This window comes from Hemiscyllium ocellatum (assembly GCF_020745735.1).
Source record: "Hemiscyllium ocellatum isolate sHemOce1 chromosome 27 unlocalized genomic scaffold, sHemOce1.pat.X.cur. SUPER_27_unloc_10, whole genome shotgun sequence".
Taxonomy (NCBI): domain Eukaryota; kingdom Metazoa; phylum Chordata; class Chondrichthyes; order Orectolobiformes; family Hemiscylliidae; genus Hemiscyllium; species Hemiscyllium ocellatum.
This window is the reverse complement of record NW_026867477.1, coordinates 62,427-79,812: the sequence shown is the minus strand read 5'-3', so window position 1 is coordinate 79,812 and position 17,386 is coordinate 62,427. Positions and strand designations below refer to the sequence as shown.

Below are 17,386 nucleotides of genomic sequence, written 5' to 3'. Positions count from 1 at the left end.
AGGCAATACTTCCTCCAGGTTAAGGCTATACCAAGGATCCAATTACAAAGGGACAACTCAGTGGTGACCAATAATGAAGAAAGTGAGGGGTTGCACTTTGACCTTGAGCTGTTTTTAAAAAATTGCTACATTTTCTACACCTTTCTGCTGGGAGATTCTGAAGCTGTAACAAAGTTGGGTCACAATAAAGATTACCTGAACTTCCCACTGAGCTCAGACTCTCAATGAGAGCTTTAAACTGCAACAGGTTTTTGGTTTAAAACTGCTGATTTCTCACAGGAGAAAGTGAGAACTGCAGATGCTGGAGATCAGGGTCAAGATTAGAGTGGTGCTGGCAAAGTACTGCAGGTCAGGCAGCGTCCGAGGAGCAGGAAAATCGACATTTCGGGTTTGCTCCAGACTCCACCCTCCTTACTGTGTCAACCATCTGTGAGTAGGGTACTCTCTTCACAACTCCTTTTCCATTTATTTCATTCTGGGCTTCAATTTATGACTTACAGCAACTGAAAGGAAAGAGAATGAATCCATGGAATGGACAGATCGGGAAAAGTTTGTTTATAAACAGTATGTTTCATGTATTGAGTGAATGTAAAGAGGATGTGGTGGATGCATGTTCAGATGCAACATTTAAAAGACATGTGGATAAGTACATGAATAGGGAAGGTGTGGAGGTATATGGGCCAAACACTGGCAAGTGGCACTAGTTTAGTTTGAGAATATAGTCAGCATGGAATAGTTGGACTGAAGGGTCCGTTTCTGTGCTGTCTGACCGTAACTGTTCTGTCGTGGTCTTAAAACTATTTTCTTGCCTTCCACTTTAAATGTGATTACTGTACCTGCATCCAACACATAAACCACAAAAAAACCCTCATGCACACAACATGGGCGGCACGGTGGTTAGCACTGCTGCCTCACAGCGCCTGAGACCCGGGTTCAATTCCCAACTTGGGCGACTGACTGTGTGAAGTTTGCACGTTCTCTCTGTGTCTGCGTGGGTTTCCTCCGGGTGCTCCGGTTTCCTCCCACAGTCCAAAGATGTGCGGGTCAGGTGAATTGGCCATGCTAAATTGCCCGTAGTGTTAGGTAAGGGGTAAATGTAGGGGTATGGGTGGGTTGCGCTTCGGCGGGTCGGTGTGGACTTGTTGGGCCGAAGGACCTGTTTCCACACTGTAAGTAAGCTATAAAAATCCACACTTTATTGTTCAAAACTCAGATGAACTCAGCCTTGAATAAATTCAATGACCCCCTAACTGCAGGAAGACATCCCCACTTCTAATCTCAGATCAGCCTGCTAATATACCACTTGCCTTGCTGCACCTGTCTGACAACTGGCATTGACTGATGTAGAAGGATGCCTCTAATCAAAGCACTGATCACAGGCTGGTCTGGTTTCAGGACCTGATTTCTCTATCCTCTGTTGATCTCCCTGTTCCCACAGACTAAGATGTCGGTCTGTTCTCAGCTCTGCTGGATTTCTGCTAAAGCTTTGACCCCGCCTTTTATGACTTCTGGAACGATAAAATATTCAATGAAGACCCAAGCCACAATCTCCCAACCTCTCAATTATCCTAATACAAGGTGTAGTCATAGCAGGGAATCGAACAAGAAAAATGAAACAAAATCATAAATAAATAGGTGCACGTGCTTAATGTTTGTTCATGAGGAAGTAAACCAGAAATAGGGATCTCCCAGGAATCTTACAGTGCCCTACTTGAAGAATTCTGTCACCCTTACACCTATTAGGATCCAGCTATGAATTACAACAACATTTACACCAACAGAAATAAAGCATCGGTTATCAAATAGAGATAAACAGCACGGAAATAGATTGTTTCTCTATCTCATGCACACACGAGATAGATCATCCATGGGGATGGGTTTGTATTTGCAGCATGATGTTTGCAAATACATTCTACTTTGCAAGGTTTGTAGCTCAGGTTGAGGTTTAGGGTGTAGGTTTGCTCACTGAGCTGTAGGTTTGACATCCAGATGTTTCATTACCTGGCTAGGTAACATCATCAGTGGCGACCTCCAAGTGAAGCGAAGCTGTTGTTTCCTGCTTTCGATTTATATGTTTGGCCTGGATAGGGTTCCTGGGGTTTGTGCTGATGTCATTTCCTGTTCATTTTCTGAGAGGTTGATAGATGGTATCTAGATCGATGTGTTTCTTTATGGCGTTGTGGTTGGAGTGACAGACCTCTAGGAATTCTCTGGCATGTCTTTGCTTAGCCTGTCCCAGGACAGATGTTGTCCCAGTCAAAGTGGTGGTTTTCTTCATCTGTATGTAGGGCTACGAAGGATAGAGGGTCGTGTCTTTTTGTGGCTAGCTGGTGTGCGTGTATCCTGGTGGCTAACTTTCTGTTTGTCCTACGTAGTGTTTGTGGCAGTCCTTGCAAACCCCCGGAGTATGGGTCTGGGTGATATACGCGTCGGCAGGTCGGTGTGGACTTGTTGGGTTGAAGGGCCTGTTTCCACACTAAGTAATCTAATCTAATCTAAAAAGATTTACAAGGATGTTGCCAAGACTGGAGGATTTGAGCTATAGGGAGAGACAGAACAGGCTGGGGCTGTTTTCCCTGGAGCGTCAGAGGCCGAGGGGTGACCTTATAGAGGTTTATAAAATCATGAGGGGCATGGATAGGACAGATAGACAAAGTCTTTTCCATGGGATGGGAGAGTCCAAAACTAGAGGTTTAGGGTGAGAGGGGAAAGATATGAAAGAGACCTATGGGGCAACCTTTTCATTTAGAGGGTGGTACGTGGATGGAACGAGCTGCCAGAGGAAGTGGTGGAGGCTGGTCCAATTGCAACATTTAAAAGGCAACTGGGGGGATATGGGCCCCGTGCAGGTGGGACTAGATTGGGTTGGGATATCTGGTCGGCATATACGAGTTGTCCAGGTTCAAGTGGATTGACAGTACTGAAATACCCATAGTGCCCAGGGATGTGCACGTTAGGTGCATTAGTCAGGGGTAAATGTTGAGCAATCGGGGTAGGGGAATTGCATGGTGGGTTACCCTTTGGAGGATCGGTGTGTAGTCTTTGGGTCGAGTGGCCAGCTTCCACACTGTGGGGAGTCTCTGAAGGGGAAGGGATTTTTGTAAACTGTGCAAGGCAACGCAGGCGTAGTGCGGGGGCCTGCTGTTGGCCTTGCCCTGCCCCTTGCACCTCCCCCTGTTGTTGAGTTGTCTAAAAAATAACTACTCTTTCTCTGCCCTTTGAATCTGAAGCTGTAACAATGTTGGGCCACAATAAAGGTAACCAGAACGTACTGCTGGGCTCAGGCTCTCATTGAAAGCTCCAAGCGGTTTTTATTTTAAAGCTGCTCATTTCTTGCAGCCTCCTGCACTAAGTTTCCAATGTCGTGTATCAGATGGAGCAGTGAATGAGTAGCTGGTTTCATTAGAAATTATAAACTTTTCAGGAGTGCAGGTACTGCATCGTTTCATCGGCAGTTTACTGGCAGCACCGGGAGGTATGGGCTGTGTTCATTAGAGAGGTGGTGGGACAAGGTTTAAAAATCACAACACCGGGTTATAGTCCAACAGTTTTATTTGGAAGCACTAGCTTTCGGAGCGCTGCTCCTTCAGCGGGTAGCTGTGGAGCAGGATCATAAGACACAGAGTTAAGAGCAAAAGGTCACAGTGTCATGCAACTGATATGATATATCGACAAATGTAGATTGATGTTAAACATTCAGCACACTTACCTTAATTGTTCACACCATTGAATAAAGGAGTTGGGACATCATGTTGAGGTTGTACAGGATGTTGGTGAAGTCACTTGTAGAGTACTGAGAAGGCTTCTGGTGGCCCTATAATAGGAAGAATACTATTACAGAGGGCTCAGTAAAGATTTACCAGGATGGTGCCAGGACTGGAGGGTTTGAGTTATAAGGAGAAGCTGAAACTCTCTTCACTGGAGCACAGGAGGTTGAGGGGTGACCTCATTGAGATTGATATGATCATGAGGGTTCTAAGTAACATGAACATCAAATAGCGAGCAGCCTGCACGGTTATGTCAAGTGAGTGGGGGAGAAATTGTGGCATTTGGACACTTTAAATCCATCAGAAACAGCATCTCCATAGAGCATACTGTGCATGTCAGGTGAGGTGCCAGAAGACTGGAGGTTGGCTAACGTGGTGCCACTGTTTAAGGGTGGTAAGGACAAGCCAGGGAACTATAGACCAGTGTGCCTGACATCAGTGGTGGGCACATTGTTGGAGGGAATCCTGAGGGACAGGATTCTACCTTCATCTAGGTGGATGGGCTGGGACTTTTTCACTGGAGCATTGGAAGTGGAGATGTGACCTTATCAACGTTTACAAAATCATGAGGGGAGAGATGAGGTGAACGAAGGGTATCCTTCCCCTAGGGTTGGGGTTTCAAGATTAGGGAGCAAATTTTGATGGTGACAGGAGAAAGAGATTTTAAAAAGACTTGAAAGGCACAATTTTTTTTTACACAGAGTGAGGACTAAATGTCTAGAGGATGTGGTGGATGCAGGTACAGTAACGTCATGAATAGGAAAGGTTTGGAGGGATATGGGCCAAAACACTGCCAGGTGGGACTGGTTTAGTTTGAGAACATAATCAACATTGACTAGTTGTACTGAAGGGTCTGTTTCTGTGCTGTCTGACTCTGGAACGGTCTTAAAACTGGATACTGGTCTTAAAACCATTTTCTTGCCTTCCCCCACAAGCATCCACATTAAAATCATGCGAACTCAGCCTTGAATATATTCAATGACCCCCTAACTGCTGGAAGACATCGCCACTTCTGAACTTAATTCCTCTTGCTAATACGCCGCTTCCCCGGTCTCCAACGCCTTATTTTCACGATGGACATCCAGTCCCTGTACACCTCCATCCCCCATCACAAAGGACTCAAGGCCCTCCGCTTCTTCCTTTCCCGCCGCACCAACCAGTACCCTTCCACTGACACCCTCCTTCGACTGACTGAACTGGTCCTCACCCTGAATAACTTCTCCTTTCAATCCTCCCACTTCCTCCAAACTAAAGGAGTTGCCATGGGCACCCGCATGGGCCCCAGCTATGCCTGCCTCTTCGTAGGATATGTGGAACAGTCCATCTTCCGCAACTACACTGGCACCACCCCCCACCTTTTCCTCCGCTACATCGATGACTGTATCGGCACTGCCTCGTGCTCCCACGAGGAGGTTGAACAGTTCATCAACTTTACTAACACCTTCCATCCCGACCTCAAATTCACCTGGACTATCTCAGACTCCTCCCTCCCCTTCCGAGACCTTTCCATCTCTATCTCGGGCGACCGACTCAACACAGACATCTACTATAAACCGACTGACTCCCACAGCTACCTGGACTACACCTCCTCCCACCCTGCCCCCTGTAAAAACTCCATCCCATATTCCCAATTCCTTCGTCTCCGCCGCATCTGCTCCCAGGAGGACCAGTTCCAACACCGCACAGCCCAGATGGCCTCCTTCTTCAAGGACCGCAGATTCCCCCCAGACGTGATCGACGATGCCCTCCACCGCATCTCCTCCACTTCCCGCTCCTCCGCCCTTGAGCCCCGCTCCTCCAACCGCCACCAAGACAGAACCCCACTGGTTCTCACCTACCACCCCACCAACCTCCGCATACGACGTATCATCCGCCGTCATTTCCGCCACCTCCAAACGGACCCCACCACCAGGGATATATTTCCCTCCCCTCCCCTATCAGCGTTCCGCAAGGACCACTCCCTTCGTGACTCCCTCGTCAGGTCCACACCTCCCACCAACCCAACCTCCACTCCCGGCACCTTCCCCTGCAACCGCAGGAAATGTAAAACTTGCGCCCACACCTCCACACTCACTTCCCTCCAAGGCCCCAAGGGATCCTTCCATATCCGCCACAAGTTCACCTGTACCTCCACACACATCATCTATTGCATCCGCTGCACCCGATGTGGCCTCCTCTATATTGGAGGCAGGCCGCTTACTTGGGGAACGTTTCAGAGAACACCTCTGGAACGCCCGGACCAACCAACCCAACCACCCCGTGGCTCAACACTTTAACTCTCCCTCCCACTCCACCGAGGACATGCAGGTCCTTGGACTCCTCCACCGGCAGAACATAACAATACGACGGCTGGAGGAGGAGCGCCTCATCTTCCGCCTGGGAACCCTCCAACCACAAGGAATGAACTCGGATTTCTCCAGTTTCCTCATTACCCTCCCCCCCACCCCGACTTTGTCTCAGTCGGTTCCCTCAACTCAGCACCGCCCTCCTAACCTGCAATCTCCTTCCTGACCTCTCCGCCCCCACCCCACTCCGGCCTATCACCCTCACCTTGACCTCCTTCCACCTATCACATCTCCATCGCCCCTCCCCCAAGTCCCTCCTCCCTACCTTTTATCTTAGCCTGCTTGGCAAACTCTCCTCATTCCTGATGAAGGGCTTATGCTCGAAACGTCAAATTTCCTATTCCTGAGATGCTGCCTAACCTGCTGTGCTTTAACCAGCAACACATTTTCAGCTAATACACCATTTGCCTTGCTCATTGCCTGCTGCACCTGTCTGACAACTGGCACAGAAGGACGCTGATGCCCCTCTGAACATCCACGCATCATTCCTGATGAAGAGCTTGTGCCCCAAAATACAACTGTCCTACTGCTCGACCCACTGTGCTTTGCCAGTTGTGATCGTCTCTACATCATGAAGACCAAGCATAAACTTGGGGAATGGTTTGCCGAGCATCACAGCCGGGTCCACAGAGGCTGAGCGGATTTCCCAGTCTCCATCCATTTTAATGCCCCTTCCCACTCCCCTTCTGACAAATTGGAGGAATAAAACCTCATCTTGTCTGAGCAGTCCACAGCCTGGAGGACTCGACACTGAGTTCTCCAATTTCAAATAATCTCCCATCCCATCCCCCAACTCACTTCCCAGCCCCTTCCACTCTTCCCTGCTAACTAGATTCCTTCCTCCCATTCACCAACCAGGTTATGGGGATAAGGCAGGAAAAGGATACTGATTGAGGATGATCAGCCATGATCATAATGAAAGGTGGTGCTGGCTCGAAGGGCAGGAGAGCCGACTCCTGCACCTATTGTTGATTGTACCCTCTACTTGGCTTCACCTATCCTCACTTCATCACCCTGCCCCCAGCACACCCTTGTTCAACAGCTCTCCCTATACCCACCCCCAATCCTGAACAAGGGTTACACACATACCTCAACTTCTCCACCTCCTGATACTGCCTGGCTTGCTGCGTTCTTCCAGTCTCCTGCCTGTCTATTTTGCCAATTGAGACAAAGGCTTGGACTAACTTTTCCAGAGTCTGTCCCCTCGTGGATTCACTCCCATTCCTTTCAGTTGCTCCAAGTCAACAACTGAACCCCAGAATGAAACGTAAATGGAGGGGCAGGAACTTCAGAACCTCATGGCCCAACTTCCGCATTCACCAATAGGGGAGCTCCGAATGGCAGGAGGACAAGTCTCCTTCCGGTCCTCCAGTGATCCTTATTTGTCCATCAAAAGTAGGTTTTGCCCCTTTTCTGCCGACAATGAGGAACACGCACAATGTTTTGATGACATTGGCAAACATGTGCCCTGCTTGTTGACACTGAGGAGTGTACACAATATGCCCTGTAGCAATGCTGGTGTTATTAACAGATTTTAAGTTTCCAAATGTCTATCAGAGATCAAAAAGGGCAGAGCGATATTTTTTCCCCCATGTGTCTCAATATTTGATTGAGCAGCCAGACAAATGCAAAAGCAATTTTTTAAAGTCTTTTCCTCAGTGTTGGGGTGACCTTCACAACTAGAGGACATAGGTTTAGGGTGAGGCCACAAAGATATAAAAGATACCTGAAGGGCAATGTTTCCATGCAGAGGGTGGTGTGTGTATGGAATGAGCTGCCAGAGGAAGTGGTGGAGGCCGGTATAATTACAGCCTTTAAAAAGTATCTGGATGGGTATATGAATAGGAATGGTGTAGAGGGATATAGTGCTGGCAATGGGGACTAGATTAATGTAGGATATCTGGTTGGCGTGGACAGGTTGGACTGAGGGGATCTGTTTCCGTGCTGAAAATCTCTACGACTCTAAATAATAAAAAGTCAACTTTTCCAATGAACATATCCATGTTAACAAGGCTTAGTGCACAACCTGCTTTACTAACCGTTCTCAACAGGTCCTGCCCCTTCAATGACTGAGGAACATATACATGCTGGTGCATAGTATCCTTCACTAGTATTTACACACTACCCTCAGCAATTGCACAAGTAACAGCAAAGGGTAAACAACACAAGGATTAAAAAACAGTGAGGGGTAAACAGCACAAGCGCCAGTAAAAGCAGATGGAAAGTGAGTGTAAAATGTGACTATGACAGGACAGGCCCCACATTCCTTCCCCTCCGTCCCCCCCACAACCTGCCTCACCTTTCACCTCCCGGGCCCAGTACCTTCCAGGTGGCCCCATAGTTGACACAGGGGCCGCCCCACGACCAGTAGAACTCCACCACCCAGGCGGCCGACCAGTTCCCAAGCAGGTCCTTAACCCCATCCGCCTCCAGAATGGTCACCGGCTCCTGCCTGCTGTACAGCCGGCCGGTGTGGCCGTGACACAGCAGCTGCACCAGGAAGGCGGCGGTGACCAGTGACGGGGGTCTGCCCCAGGCCGCACGGCGCCATTTTCCTAACGGCCGCCGCTTCCCCGCTCGAGCGACTTCTCCTCCCAACCGCCTTCACCCCCGCGTGACGTCTGCACGGGGGGATGGGCGGGGCCGGGGAGCCTCACCGTCACCAAGCAACAGCCACCTCGCGCTACAACTGCTCATTCACAAAAACAAACTCTCCTGTCTCGCTCTGCAGCTGCAGGGGGGACACTGCCACGTTTCGAGGAGCCCTGTCTACATTGGGAAAGCTCACGGCTCCATTTAAACAGATATTTCTACACCTAATACAACGATGTTAACTTTCAACTGCGTTCAGGGAACATGTATTTTGCTCTGAGTAAGTCTATTGAGTTTAACTGCAGCATAGCTGTAGTTTTAAACTTGTTTGCTTTCCTGAACAGCTAGGTTTAAATGTTTTATTCGTTAGAAGAAAATTAGTGATAGTTCACATATCCACCCTGAAATGGGGTGGGTAACTGGATTGAGTGGGTAGGCGCCATACTAAGTTTAACTTTGGGGACAGCCTTTGAGCTGCATATGAACAAACTGCTTACATGTTGCACTTATCGACTGCTAAATATCGGCTCTTGTTATCTTAACACTTAGCCTTCTGATTGGACATTGCAAAGGTTCACCTCCCGCCCACACCCCGCCAGCACCCTTCCCAAGGGTCAGACCCTCCCTCTCTCCAGGCACACAGTCTGAAGAATTGACGAAGCAAAATTCACTGTCAAATCCCATCAACATGGAAGATCCCAGCCCACCCTACCTCCCACTCTGTACCCAACCCATCCAAAAACCACAAAACATCATCTCATCTTTAAAAAACAAAAGAAAAACTGGACCGCATCAAAACGTTCAACAACGGTCAACGCTATGACTGTTACACAACACTTTACGGAGCTACATTTCAACTCGAGTTCGTTTGCACTCCCTCATGAGAGTTCACATTAAAAGCTCATTGTACCAAATCAAGGCATGCCACAGCTCTCTGGAATTCAGCGGAATTCTTCCTGGTATCCCTCATGTTTTCTGGTTTTTTTGAGAAAGGAGACCCTCCCGTTAGCTTCGCCTTCAGATCTCCTTGGCTCCGCCCAAAGTTTCGGCTGATCAGTTCAAGCACAGGGTCGCAGCCTTTTCTTGCTAAGCTCAGCTGGCTTAAACGTTAGCAACGCCTCTGGTTCCCGTTGGGATTTACGCTCCCGAGCGCAGACCTGGCCCGCAGCCTGTAGTCCCACAGTGCCTGCTGACTGCAAACTGCCCTTCTGTCAGCAAAAATACAAACACGACGGGGACAGTGTTCATTTCGCTATTCTCAATGTCAACTCTGACCCCACGAAAGGTTCTCTTTTCAGGGGCGGGCATGTCAATTGCCGACTTGGGGTTTGGTGAAATGTCTCAACAAGTGTTTCCGTTTGTCTATATTTACAAGAATTCTAACCCCAACTAGACATTTACATGTAAAATCTAAGAATTATGCAACGTGACACATGAAAGCATGATGAGGAGCATCTCCTGTGTCCTCTCTCAGCTCAGAGAAGACTTAAACCCCGCACCCCCGTAACATTCCTCCAGGTGACAAAAGGAACTTAACACAGGCGGATTATAAGGGGTTGCTCAGTGGTCACAGCGCCAAGGGACCCGGGTTCAATTCCAGCCTCAGGGGCGACTGTCCGTGTGGAGTTTGCACATTTCCAGCCTGTGCCTGCGAGGGTTTTCTCCGGGTGCTCCGGCTTCCTCCCACAATCCAAAGATGCGTAGGTGAGGGTGGATTGGCTATGCTAAATTACCCATTGTACCTAGGGATGTGTACGTGAGGGTGGATTGGCCATGCTAAATTACCCATAGTACTGTTAGGACGGAATTTGTCCTTGCATGTTCATTTTAGGAGGAGAGACAACAGACGCTCAATTGTTTGGCACAAGCAGACTTTATTGCAGAATCGTAGCTGATACAGTGAATCACCCTGCATTCACTGGAGAAGGCGCGTTCTGCCTTCCCCTCCCAAATCTGCTCCTGATATACTCTTTGCTAAGCAGAGCTTCACGGAACTACTAAGCATTGCCTTACTAGGACATTTCGCGTTTGCTAGGCGTTTCCTGTTATTGAGCTCATTTGGGCGTTGGCAGCTGAGCTGGCCACATAAGCAACAGTTGCGATTTCCCAAGCAGCAGCTACAGCTACAGTTTCGATTCCCCAAACAGCAGCTATAGCTCCACCCTCCCTTGACCTATTTTATCCTAACAGTACCCAGGGATATGTAGGATTGGGTAATTTACCATGGCCAATCTACCCTAACCTACACATTCCTGGGTACTATGGTTAATTTAGCATGGCCAATCTACCCTTAGTGTAGGATTGGCCAGGCTAAATTGTCCTATAGTATCCAGGGATGTGCAGGTTTGGGTGGACTGGCCGTGCTAAATTACATAGTGTTTGGGGATGTGCAGGTTAGGGGGCATTGACCATGCTAAATTACCCATAGTGCCCAGGGATGTGTAGGCTAGGTGGGTTAGCCAATGGGAATTGCAGGGTTACAGGCAGAGGTCTGGGTGAGGTGTGAGTTGGATGGGCTGAAGGGCCTACTCCTACACTGCAGGGGTTCTAAGAGTGAGATGAGGTGCTTGACAGAAACGATGGGGAAGAGGCAGTGAAAACACAACAAGACCGTTTGAAAGTGGGAGCATGACAGGAGGGGTGGGTAAATGGGATGTGGTGAGGGAGGGGGCTTAGGAGAGAAAGAGACACAGAAAGAGAGGGTCACACACAGATACAACTGGTGAAAGTGGGGAAGATTGTGATAGGTTCAGATAAGGTGGAGGAAGAAAAGCTGTTCCCTATTCACTGATAGTGACAAGGTCAGGGGCGGCCTGAAGTTCAGGGGTTTGAGCAGGAGAGAGAGGGGGAAAACAGAGAAAAAACAGGTTTACCCAGCAAGCAGCAATATGCTGGAATCCGCTGTCACCTCAGAAAGACAGACAGACGCAGAGACACAGACAGAGAGAGCCAGAGACAGACACAGAGAGACAGAGACGGGGAGGTAATCAGATGAAAGGCCTCCCTGTGCTGTGAGATCCAAAAGGAGCACGCGAGCAGCTGCCCCAGTGTTTCTGGCGGTCTGAGGCATCTCCCCCTCGCCCCATTACCGGTACCGCTCTCCCGTCCCATTGGCACCTTCCCGGTGAACGGCCCACTCTCCCAATGCACTCAAGCTGCCCCTTCCCCCCCCGGGGGCTGGAAGAGGACGGAACAGCCCGTTCCGGAGCGGGGCTCGGGAACGCTGCCCATGTCCGCGACGTCCTTTCCGAGAAAGGAAACAAAAAGGACAACAGACAGGGGACCACCCGCATCAACGGGAATGACAACATTTCACCCTCAGACAAGGCTTTGTCAAGAGATGTACAGCACGGAAACAGACCCTTCGGTCTAACCCGTCCATACCGACCAAATATCCCAACCCAAACTAGTCCCACCTGCCAGCACCCGGCCCATATCCCTCCAAACCCTTCCTATTCATATACCCATCCAAATGCCTCTTCAATGTTGCAATTGTACCAGCCTCCACCACATCCTCTGGCAGCTCATTCCATACACACACCACCTTCTGCATGAAAAAGTTGCCCTGTAGGTCTCTTTTGTATCTTCCCCTCTCACCCTAAACCTATGCCCTCTAGTTCTGGATTCCCCAACCCCAGGGAAAAGACTTTGCCTATTTATCCTATCCATGCCCCTCAATTTTGTAAACCTCTATAAGGTCATTCCTCAGCCTCAGACGCTCCAGGGAAAACAGCCCCAGCCTGTTCAGCCTCTCCCTGTAGCTCAGATCCTCCAACCCTGGCAACATCCTTGTAAATCTTTTCTGAACCCTTCCAAGTTTCGCAACAGCGGGGAGACCCAGAAATGGAAAAGACTGAAGGGGGAAGTCAGTGGTAAATCTTTTGAAGAGGTTACAAAGGAGAGACCTCTGTCTGCAGCAGGAATGACCCCCACAGTAGCAGGTCGAGGTGGACGGCATTTAAGGAGAAGCTGGATACAGACGTCAGGGAGAAAGGAACTGAAGGGAATGCTGCTGTAAGGGAAATCAAGTGTGAGCAAGTGAAGGGGAGGTGCGTAGAGGCTCACATGGGTCAGAAATACTGAGAGAGACCAGTTGAGCTGAAGGACCTGACTGGAGACTCAATGGGACAGAGAGTGAAATCTTGGATCCACCTGCAAGAGAAGGAGAAACACGTGATTTACCTTCCAGGATTAAGCAAGTCCCGCAGATTCTGCAGATCACTTTATTGGCCAGAGCATTGAGTATAGGGGTTGGGGTCTGGACAGGACGTTGGTTAGGCCACTTTTGGAATACACAGGAACCTCGATTCTCCAGAGGACACATGCAGGGTGTATTTCAGTCGCTTCACAATTAGATCCCTCACAGTGTGGAAACAGGCCCAACCAGTCCACACTGACCCTCCGAAGAGTAACCCACCCAGACCCATTTCCCTCTGACTAATGTACCTAACACTACGGGCAATTTAGCATGGCCAATTCACCCTGACCTGCACATCTTTGGACTGTGGGACGGAACCGGAGCACTAGGAGGAAACCCACGCAGACGCGGGGAGAATGTGCAAACTCCACACAGTCTGTCGCCTGAGGCAGGAATGAAACCCGGGTCCCTGGTACCGTGAGGTAGCAGCGCTAACCACTGAGCCACTGTGCTGGTTCATCTAATTCTGGATAATCAAAGTTCCTCTGTATTATGTGCACTTCTGGTCTATCGGAAGGATGTTACAATACTTGAAAGGGTTCAGAGAGATTGACAAGGATGTTGCCAGGGTTGGAGGGTTTGAGCTACAGGGAGAGGCTGAACAGGCTGGGGTTGTCTTCCCTGGAACGTCGGAGGCTGAGGGTTGACTTTAAGAGAGGTTTATAAAATCATGAGGGGCATGGATAGGGACAGACAAAGTCTTTTGCCAGAACTAGAGGGCATAGGTTTAGGGTGAGAGGGGAAAGATTTAAAAAGGGTCCTGAGGGGCAACATTTTTCACACAGAGGGTGGTGTGTGTGCGTGTGGAATGAGCTGCCAGAGGGAGTGGTGGAGGCTGGTACAATTGCAACATTTAAAAGGCATCCACTTGGGTATCTGTGTAAGGAGGGGTTTGGAGGGATAGGGCCAATTGCTGGCAAATGGGACTTGATTAGTTGAGGATATGGAGGAGTTGGAGCGAAGGGTCTGTTTCTGTGTTGTACATCTCTACTTCAGGAGGAAATGCGCAGTCGCAGGCTCGCAGAGCCACTGGATGCCAAGGGGATGAGAGCACAGCAACTGCGGTGACCCTCCCCCCTCCCACCCAGGGTTCAGCCCTGGGCGGTGACTCACAGCGGCTGGCCCCGTCACTTGTGCCCCCGCTGGTGCTGCAGCAGGTGCTGGGACTGAGCGAAGCCCCTCCCGCAGACGGGTCAGGTGAACGGCCTCTCCCCGGTGTGGACCCGCTGGTGCTGCAGCAGGGTGGACGACCGGGTGAAGCCCTTGCCGCAGACGGAGCAGGTGAAGGGCCGCTCCCCGGTGTGGACCAGCTGGTGGGTCAGCAGGTTGGACAACTGGGTGAAGCCCTTGCCGCAGACCGAGCAGGTGAAGGGCCGCTCCCCGGTGTGGACCCGCTGGTGGGTCAGCAGGTTGGACGACTGGGTGAAGCTCTTGCCGCAGACAGAGCAGCTGAATGGCCTCTCCCCGGTGTGGACCCGCTGGTGGGACAGCAGGGTGGACGAGTGGGTGAAGCCCTTGCCGCAGACAGAGCAGGTGAAGGGCCGTTCCCCGGTGTGGACCCGGCGGTGGGTCAGCAGGTTGGTTGAGTGGGTAAAGCTCTTGCCGCAGACCGAGCAGCTGAACGGCCTCTCCCCGGTGTGGACCCGCTGGTGTAAGAACAGGTGGGATGACTGGGTGAAGCTCTTGCCGCAGACGGAGCAGGTGAAGGGCCGCTCCCTGGTGTGGACCCGCTGGTGCTTGAGCAGGTTGGACGAGCGAGAGAAGTCCTTCCCGCACTCGGAGCAGGTGAAGGGCCGCTCCCCGGTGTGGACCCGCCGGTGCCGCAGCAGGGTGGACAAGTCGCTGAAGTCCTTCCCGCACTCGGAGCAGGTGAAGGGCCGCTCCCCGGTGTGGACCCGCTGGTGCCGCAGCAGAGTGGACGAGTCGCTGAAGTCCTTCCCGCACTCAGAGCAGGCGTACGGCCTCTCCCCCGTGTGGACCCGCTGGTGGGACAGCAGGTGGGACGACTGGGTGAAGCCCTTGCCGCAGACGGAGCAGGTGAAGGGCCGCTCCCCGGTGTGGACCCGCCGGTGCTTGAGCAGGTTGGACGAGTGAGGGAAGCCCTTGCCGCAGACGGAGCAGGTGAAGGGCCACTCCCCGGTGTGGACACGGCGGTGGATCTCCAGCATGGAGGGGGAGCGGAATCCTCTCCCGCAATCCCCACACTTCCACGGTTTCTCCATGGCACACGGAATGCCTCCTGAGACTTCCTTTCCCCACAGTGGGCAAACTGGCTCAGGCACGTGCCCGTGTGGTTCAGGTAAAGATGATACTTTAAGAGCCTACTGAAGCAGACAAAAACGTTCAAAGAATTTTCCCCTTCTGGACTGAAAGAGGGACGTCTCTCCTGTCCCACGAATCAAGGGGCTCTGTCAGACCTTCACATGGTACTCAGTTGGGGAGCTCTACCTGCAAAGCTGCTCTTCTCATATCCTGTGAAAAGGGGATTACAAAAGTCATTGCTGCCTGCACATGACAGGAATTCAGAACAGATCATTCTAGTTTCTGTAGAACATCCCTAAAACAATCAAGTTACAATATGCAGATGCCAGTGTTGGGCTGGGGTGTACAAAGGTAAAAAAAATCACACATCACCAGGTTGTAGTCCATTAGATTTGTTTAGAAGTTCGAGCTTTCAGAGCTCTGCACCTTCATCAGGTAGTTAGTAAAACCTCCAGGCCAAAAAGACAGCAGATGCTGGAGCTCAGAGTGGTGCTGGAAAAGCACAGCAGGTCAGGCAGCATCCGAGGAGCAGGGAAAAAAAAACAATCGACATTTCGGGCAAAAGCCCTTCATCAGGAATGAGGAAAGAATGAGGACACTTTCCTCATTCCTGAAGAAGGGCTCATGCCCAAAACCTCGATTCTCCTGCTTCTCGGATGCTGCCTGACCTGCTGCGCTTTTCCAGCAATACATTTCCATTATCTGAAATATTAACAAGTTGCCTGATGAAGTAGTGTCTCTCTGAAAGCCAGTGCTTCCAATTAAACCTGTTGGACGATAACCTAGAGTTGAAAAGGTGCTGCTGGAAAAGCTCAGCAGGTCAGGCAGCATCCAAGGAACAGGAGATTCGACATTTCAGGCATAAGCCCTGAAGAAAGGCTGAATTGAAAACTAGTCTCAGTCATTGAGAGAATGAAACTTTTCTGAAAACCCATTTGATTCAATAACGCTCTTCAGGGAAGGAAACCCGCTAGCATTAACTTGGTGCTGCCTGCATATGATGGCTCACGTGCTTGACTTTTAAAATGCCCCCTAAAGTCTGGCAATCCTCTTGTCTGAAGGGCAGTTAGGGACGAAAACATTGTTGGCCTTGCCAAAACAAAAGCCCACATTCCATGAAGGAGTTTTTCTCGAATGTGACTTCACATCTGCGAATGGGTCACATCAGAACATCCAGACAAATAAGCACCAAAATGTCTGGTGCTGCAAGAGTACAGCAGGTCAGCCAGCATCTGAGGAGCAGGAGGTTTGATGTTTTGGGCATAACCCCTTGATTAGGAATGTGGGGTGGGCCCAAAGGGACTGAGAGATAAATGGAAGGGAGGTGGGACTGGGGGAAGGGAGCTGAGAATGCTATGGGTAGATGAAAGCGGGGGAAGAAGGTGACAGGTCAGAGAGGAGGGTGGAGCAGATAGATGGGAAGGCAGATGGACAGGTGGGACAGTTCAAAAGAACAGTCCCAAGTTCGAGGGTTGTATCTGGGATTGGGCTGGGGGGGGGGGGGGGGGGGGGGGGGGTCGGAATGAGGAAACTGGTGAAATCAATATTGATCCTGTATGGTTGGAGGGTCCCAATGCAGAGGCATTCTTCCTCCAGGTATCAGGTGGCCTAGGACCCTGCAACCACACGGCTTTAGCATCGATTTCACCAGTTTCCTCACATTCCCTCCCCCCTCCCACCCCAGCTCCAACCCTCCAACTCAGCACCACCCTCTTGAACTGTCCCACCTGTCCATCTTCCTTCCCACCAATCTGCTCCACCCTGTCGCCATCACCCCCCACCCAACCTGCATCTACCTTACCCCCAGCCCCACTCCCACCTTCCTATTTATCTCTCAGCACCCTTTCCAACCCCCCCACCCCCTCCGCAATTCCTGATGAAGGACACGAGAGAGACACAGACACACAGGGACAGAGGCAGCGATCTAGACCAATGCATCCGGCATATGCACCTTTCCTGAGTTCACCTCCTTTCACTTCACTTCCTACAAACCAACAGTTTAATCCCAAAATGAGAAAAGAAATGGAATAGGAGGGGTGAGAAGAGAGGGTGCTGTACTCACAGAAGTTGGTGCAGTCTGGGGTAACACTCAATCTTCATTGAGAGAGAGAGCAGCAGGAGCTCATGCTCCAACTTCCGCATTCAGACAATGAGGGGATGCTCTGATTGGTAGGAGGACCAGCCTTCCTTCCGGTCCTCCAAAGCTCCCCATTGGTCATGCC

At 50.6% G+C, this 17,386-nt stretch overlaps 1 long non-coding RNA gene and 1 pseudogene across 1 annotated transcript; both read right to left on the bottom strand.

Annotated features, from left to right (window-relative positions):
* Nucleotides 1–3,534: 3,534 nt before the first annotated feature.
* On the bottom strand, nucleotides 3,535–8,824 carry LOC132807211 (uncharacterized). The gene is made up of 2 exons (XR_009641937.1): nucleotides 8,412–8,824; nucleotides 3,535–3,814 (listed from the first exon to the last, which is right to left on the bottom strand). It is a non-coding gene; the product is annotated as an uncharacterized LOC132807211 (long non-coding RNA).
* A 1,734-nt stretch (nucleotides 8,825–10,558) lies between these two features.
* LOC132807206 (zinc finger protein 850-like) overlaps nucleotides 10,559–17,386 on the bottom strand; it is a 34,453-nt pseudogene continuing 27,625 nt past the window's right edge.